Below are 6,987 nucleotides of genomic sequence, written 5' to 3'. Positions count from 1 at the left end.
TTTATCTAAAAGATGTAAAATCTGCATACTGTAGTGATGTTCGCATACTAATGTTTATAGCAGCACAGCATAGAATAGCCAAATTATGGAATCAGCCTAGTGCCCAGCAGTACATGGATGAATAAGTTCTACTCAGCCATAAAGGAGAACGAAATTGTCATTTTCTGGTAAATGGATAGAAATGGAGAACCTAATGCTAAGTGAAATAAGCCAGACTCAGAAAGTCAAAGGTCAAATGCTTTCCCTCATATGTGGAAGCTGGAGAGAAATGAGAAATAAAAAAAAGGGGATCTACGCTGGGCGTGGTGGCACTCTACTGTAATCCCAGTAGCTCAGGTGGCTGAGGCAGGAGGATCATGGTTCAAAGTCAACCTCAGCAACTTAGAGAGGCCCTGTTTCTAATAAAATATAAAAAGGGCTGGGGATCTGGCTCAGTAATTGGGTGCTCTTGGGTTCAATCCCTGGTACAAAGAAAAGGGGGCAGGGGGAATCTCAAGAAAATAAAAGGAAAAGCAATAAATAGTGTAGAAGCAGGAGGCCAAGAAGCAACAGAAGCAAAGGGGAATAACTGGGGAATAAAGTTGACAATTATGCTATGTCCATCTATGAATATACCACAATGCATTCCAATTTTATATATAATTACAATGCACCAATTAAAAAATAAATATGTAGAAGCAAGATCAATAGAATTGAGGAAAGGGATGAGGGAGAAGGAAGAGGACAGGGAAGGGGATAGTACTGTGGATTGAAATAGAGAAAACTATGTTATATGCATTTATGAATATATCAGAATGAAACTTTGAAATACAATGCACAAAAATTGTGATAAAAAATCCGTAAGTGGACTATTGATTTTTTTTTAAATGTAGTTTGAGAAAATTAAATAAGAATGAATGAAAAGTACGATAAAAAAGAGCGATTAAAACTCACAGTTGTGCTGTGCACAATGGCACACTCCTGTAGTCCCAGTGGCTCAGGAGGCTGAGGCAGGAGGATCTCAAGTTTAGCCAGCCTCAGCAAAAGTGAGGCGCCAAGCAACTCAGTGAGACTCTGTCTCTATTTTTTTTTTTTTTTTTTTTTTTTTTTTGGGTGCTGGGGATCGAACCCAGGGCCTTGTGCTTACAAGGCAAGGAGACTCTGTCTCTAAATAAAACAAAATAGGACTGGGGATGTGGCTCAGTGGTTGAATGCAACCTGAGTGCAATCCCTTGTACCTTCCCCCGCCAAAAAAAAATCCTCACAATTAGTGCATAGTGGCACACTCCTGTGATTCTACCAACTCGGGAGGACGACGGGCAAGAGGATCCCAAGTTTGAGGCCAACCTCAACAATTTAGCAAGGTTGTCTCAAAATGAAAAATGAAAAGGACGCGGATGTAGCTCAGTGGTAAAATCACCCTGGGATCAATCCCCAGTACCAAAATAAAATAAAACTCACAAATATTTAGAAAGAAAATTCAAAATATTGCATTTTATGATAGGTTAATGCTTTTAGTTTTATTTCATCCATAAGATTAGTTTTTACTGCACATTTTTTTAATCTGAGAGTTTTAAAGAAAAATGTTTATATAAGCTATTATTAGATGTTTCAATCTCAATTTTTTTTTTACACAATTTAGGCTAATGTGCAATGATGCTTGAACTTACTGTGATATCCTTATATATTCATCTTGGTGTCCTTAAAATTGCAAACAATGCCTGCCACATAAAAGTCTTGTTACTAAATGTTTACTGAACATTAAGATTGCAATGGGGTGTGGGCACATAAAGACCTTGGAAATAACTATATGCCCAGGCAGGAAAGCATTTCAGTCATTCTGATATTAGGTATGAGAGAGTAGGGAGAGCCATACAATCAACCAATTAAACAAGAAAGTGCTTCATAGTTGGGATTTCAGTATTGTACCAAAGAATTTGGAGTATGTAAGTGAAGGTTCAGACCCTGACTCAAGGAACTTGCAGTCTGGTTGATAAACCACCAAACTTTGTGATAACTGCTGTATTTGATAGCTGTATACAGTACAGGGACAGGTTTATTACCAACAGATATTCGATAAGAAAGTAAGCCCCAGAACAAATGAAAACAAGTTGTTAAAGCTTACCATATATGCAAGTTCCTTTGTTACATATTTGCATATAGGCACAAGCCCAAAATTCCAACAGGAAATATGCAAAAGGCCTTTCTGGCTCAATGGTAGTCCAATATTACATAATGAGGACTAAACAACTGCATAAAATTCAGTTTTAACAAGTTTGAAGAATTGTGTCATATATATTTGACAGGAAATGTGAAGTTCTCAAATGTCAATCATACTAGGCCAGTTTCCTTTGATCTAAGTGATATATTGTTTTCATAAAATTAGTGGAAGAATTTCTATTTCGAAGGTACACACACGCGCACGCGCGCACACATACACACACACTGAATTCAGAAATCTACGCAATAAAAATATTAGTAGTACTAATCTCTAAGTGATGTGATTATGGGTGGTTTTTATTTTCTTCCATTTTCTTCTTTTTTTTTTTTTTCTCAACAATGGAAATGTATGACTAATAAGAAAAAAAAAGGAGTAAGGATTTTTTAAAAACTACTGTTAAGCAATACTACCAAAAGAGAAAACAAAAATAACATAAGACTCTCGGCCATACCTATTTATGAACTCAGTATTCTAAATTCTAATGCTAAATAGAATAAAACAAATGTTATTTCATTTACAAATTCAGAAATCCGAGAATCAGAATAACTGATTCAAGTTCAAATAGCTGTTAATTGAGCACACTAGAGCACACAGTACCAAACTAGAGGCCAAAAGCAGAAGTCTGTAAAGGTTCTAGGTTCTAAAAGGAACAAAGTGAAGTAGATGGATACAGTTTGAAGCAGAAAATTTGATGATGTTTCCTCTACATCCTCCTTCCTTCAAAAAGAAATGTGAAGTTATTATTTAATCTTGTTTAGGACCCCTGCAAATGGGAAGGTAACTTTTAGCAGATGAACCCTTTAAATCCACCCATCTTGCTGGCATTTACCTACTTGCTATCTTTTTTACTCTTCCCTGAAACACTTTCAAAGGCTATCCAAAACAAGACCTACAAAGCCCTCTAAGATATGATGCTTGCCTTGCTCTCACCACTGCTTTCCTTACATTGAAGACTCCAAGAATAAGAGCTACTTGTAATGCTGGAGATGTAGCTCTAATAGACTAATTGCCTAGCATGTGGCAAGGCCTTGAGTTCAATCCCCAGTACTGCCAGAAATTAAAAAAAAAAAAATTATAGTTCCCCCACACTTTCAAACATGTTGTTTTATTAGCTATTCTGTGCTTTTGCCTAGATACTCAGTTCCTTGTTCATTTTGTCCCCTGACTTGTTCAATCACCATATCTAAAAAGCTTTCTCTGAACCCCTTCTCCCATTCTTGGCCTGGGCATCATTGCTCAGAGCTTATACTTAAGTCACTGCCATGGACCTAGGTTTCTGTATCCATCTATTTCACTATATTCTGAGCTCCTCAGGGCAGAGATTGAGCACTCCTTATTCACCCAAAACACATTGTCTTGGACATTATAAACACAGGACCTAATCTGATTGAATGTACTAGTACTCATGTAACTTAATAGGGTCAGCACTGCAAGTCCTACCCTTCTTGGTTTAAATGAAATCTGGCGCTTCTGAAAAAATACACCTTCTATAGCTTTGTCAAACAGATGTTGCTCATTCCCTGACATTCCAAGTACCCTAGTTGGTATCTGTGCTTTTTTCTTCAAATCTATTTCCAAAGCATTACTCCTCTATTTCATGTAAAAGCTTTGTTTTTGAAGATACATGGTAATTTTACCCCATACCTCTTCTTTGTTCAGGTAATTTACCAACCTCCATAATTTATTGCTAATTTGCAATCTGGTTTAGTCTTCCTCTCTCCTCAGTCCTGGCTTGTCTTCATCTTTGTCTTCATGGAAACCACTATGTAACACTAGGCTTTACATTCCTTGACCAGCTCAAATGAAATAACCTTTCCCACAACAGACATAGTATCATACTCTACACTTATCTTCTCCCCATTTGCTTCATTCTCTGCACCCCCACCCCATGCTGGGGTTGAACCCAGGGCCTCATGGATGTTAGGCAAACACTCTACCACTGACCTACATCCCCAAACCCTTTGTTTTTGAAATTGCAAATTCAAACAATCTGCACAGACCTTCAGTCCCCTGCCCCCTCTACATTATCAACCCCACTTCCACTTCGGTCCCTAGGCAGTCTAGACACCATGGGCCATTATTTCAATCACTTTGCCAAAGTCCTCAACATACGTACCTTCTCATCCTTTCACGGATTAAAACCCCAGTCCTAGTCAACCAACCATCTTCTATTTCTGTTCCTACATCCAGAATGCTGAGTGTTGTTACAGGAAATCATTTAATTGCTCTACTTGTAGCTGCTACAGATTCAATCTCTTTTGACCTTAACATCTGAAAAAACATGCATAATACTTCTCTGCTGACCAAATGTTGAGATGTGCTTCTCCCATCTAAGGCTAAAATCTCTAGTTTTCTCAAAAAACACAACTTTTTCTGCCAGATGGAATTGAACCCAGGGCCTCACATATGCTAGGTAAGTACTCTATCACTGAGCTAGATCCCCAGCCCATAAAATCTCTAATTCTGCCCTTCATTCTATCCCTTCATAGGGACCTTATTACTTCCAAATCTTTTTCTTTGGTGGGGCGGGGTGGGGGTGGGTGCCAGGGATTGAACCCAGGGGTGCTTAACCACTGAGCCACATCCCCAGACCATTTTACTTTTTGAGACAGGGTCTAACTAAATTGCTTAGGTCTAACTAAGTTGTAAAGGCTTTAAACTTGCAGTCCTGCCTCAGTCTCCAGAGTCATAGGGATTACAGTCCTGGGTCACAGAACCCAGTCTTCCAAATATTCACAGTGCCCTCCCTCCTGCCTTTTCATTAGTATTTCAGCATTCTCAGATATTCCCCAGTTCCATCACCACCACCACCCACACAAAATCCTCACCACAACCTCATGTCCTTTCTTCCACCTCCAACATTTAAGTTATTCTTCCCAATTCAGTCAAATTTCTGAAAGAGATGTGCGTGTTTATTGCCCCCATTTCTTTACTTCCCATTTCCTGCTGAACCCACTGCTCACTGGCTTCTACCCTCAAAACTTTATTGACATGGTTGCTCCCAATGTCTCGTTTCCTTTCCCCCCCCAAGTCCAGTAGTCACTTCAGATTCATCTCCTGATTTCCTTTAGAAGCCTCATATTCCTGAGCTTTCTGCTCTCTTATCATCATCCCTTCTCCATGGACTCCCCTTTCTTCCATGTATTAGGTACACTGGTTTACCTCTGGGTTCTTTCCACAGTTCTCAATTCTTATGAGGCTTTCCCTGGATAATCTCACTTACCACCCAAAATTTTTTTTATTTAATCCCCAAATCTCTCCAAAACAAATATTTCCTGAGCTTCAGACTTATAAACTCAATTGCCTACTGCTTTATTTCCTTTAACAGATATCATAGGCTACTCAATGTTAAAATACATCTAATCCTGAATTTATCATATTCCTATTCCTTCCCCACATAACTTTACTTGTTCTTCCTCCGAGTATCCTAGCTCAGTGACAAAAATGTTGATTTCATTCTTATGCCTCTCTCATTTTCCAATCTGATCAATAACTAATAATTCTATCTCATAAAGCCTCCAAAATCTATCCGTTTCTCAATGTTCACGGCTACTATTTAGCATAGCAGTTAAAAGCATTGGTGTTGAGACTTAACTGAGGTAAAAAACCCTCACTATACTACATATTAGCCAGCAGTGATTTTGGACAAGTAACAAGCTCTCAAGTGCCTCAGTCTCATCAAATTATCACCTATCAAATGGGCTTGGTGGCATATGCCTGCAATCTTAGCTGCTTGGGAGGCTGAGGCAAAATTACAAGGCAAGCCTCAGCAATTTATCTCAAAAGAATAAAAGAGCCTGGGGATGTAGCTTAGTGGTAGAGTACCCTTGGGTTCAATCCTAGCAGAGGGGTGAGGGAGAGTAACCTATCAGATGAGCATTTCTACCTTGGATTACCCCTTGACCCTCTTTAAGAGGTTTCCTGGCCTTCAGTCTGACCTCCTCTAATCCAGTTTAATTAGTGCAGCCAGTAATCTTTCTGAAATATACATCTAATCATGTTACTCCTTACTATAAACCCTTTAATGGTTCACTATTGTCTTCAAGAAAAATTTTGAACTCTGTAACAATGCAGATAAAGTCTGTAAAATATGGTCCCTGTTAAATACTAAATCCTTTCTCTTATTTCTGTCCTCTGCCTAGCACTAATTCTAAGTCCTCAGCCCTACCCTCTGTGTTCCTACATATGCTGTGCTATTCTGTCTGCAAGCTCTCTTCCTTCTGAACTCTTCTTCCTATCATACACACATATAGGGCTAGATCAACTGATACTTCTGCTTTTCTACTTTTAGAAGCCTTCATGACTCCTAAAACTGGTTAGGTACATAATGAGGTCCTTAAGCATTCCACATCTACATTTTTCTTACTCTTAATTTGTTAATCTCTATCGTAAGTGCTGATTGTCTATTAAGACAGTAAGTAGTCAGACACAGTGATGCATTCCTGTAATCCCAGAAATTCAGAGTAAGCTAAAGCGGGAAGATTGCAAGTATAAAACCAACTTCAGCAACATAGCCAGACCCTAAGCAACTCAGTAACACTTTGTCTCAAAATTTAAAAAACAAAAATGTTTGGGGGTGTATCTCAGTGGTAAAGCACCCCTAGATTCAATCCCCAGTACCAAAAAAAGCAAGTTTCATGAGCATAGTGACTATGCCTGTTCAAGGTCTATCCCAGTGATTAGCATAGCAATGGATAGTGGACAGTCAATAAACTGTTGAATAAACTAATGAGTGTGCACTGCTCACATCTTTTTAATTAAATATATCCAGAACTCAAAATAATATA

The sequence above is a fragment of the Sciurus carolinensis genome, chromosome 5, assembly GCF_902686445.1.
Source record: "Sciurus carolinensis chromosome 5, mSciCar1.2, whole genome shotgun sequence".
Classification (NCBI taxonomy): Eukaryota; Metazoa; Chordata; class Mammalia; order Rodentia; family Sciuridae; genus Sciurus; species Sciurus carolinensis.
This window is presented reverse-complemented; position numbering follows the sequence as displayed.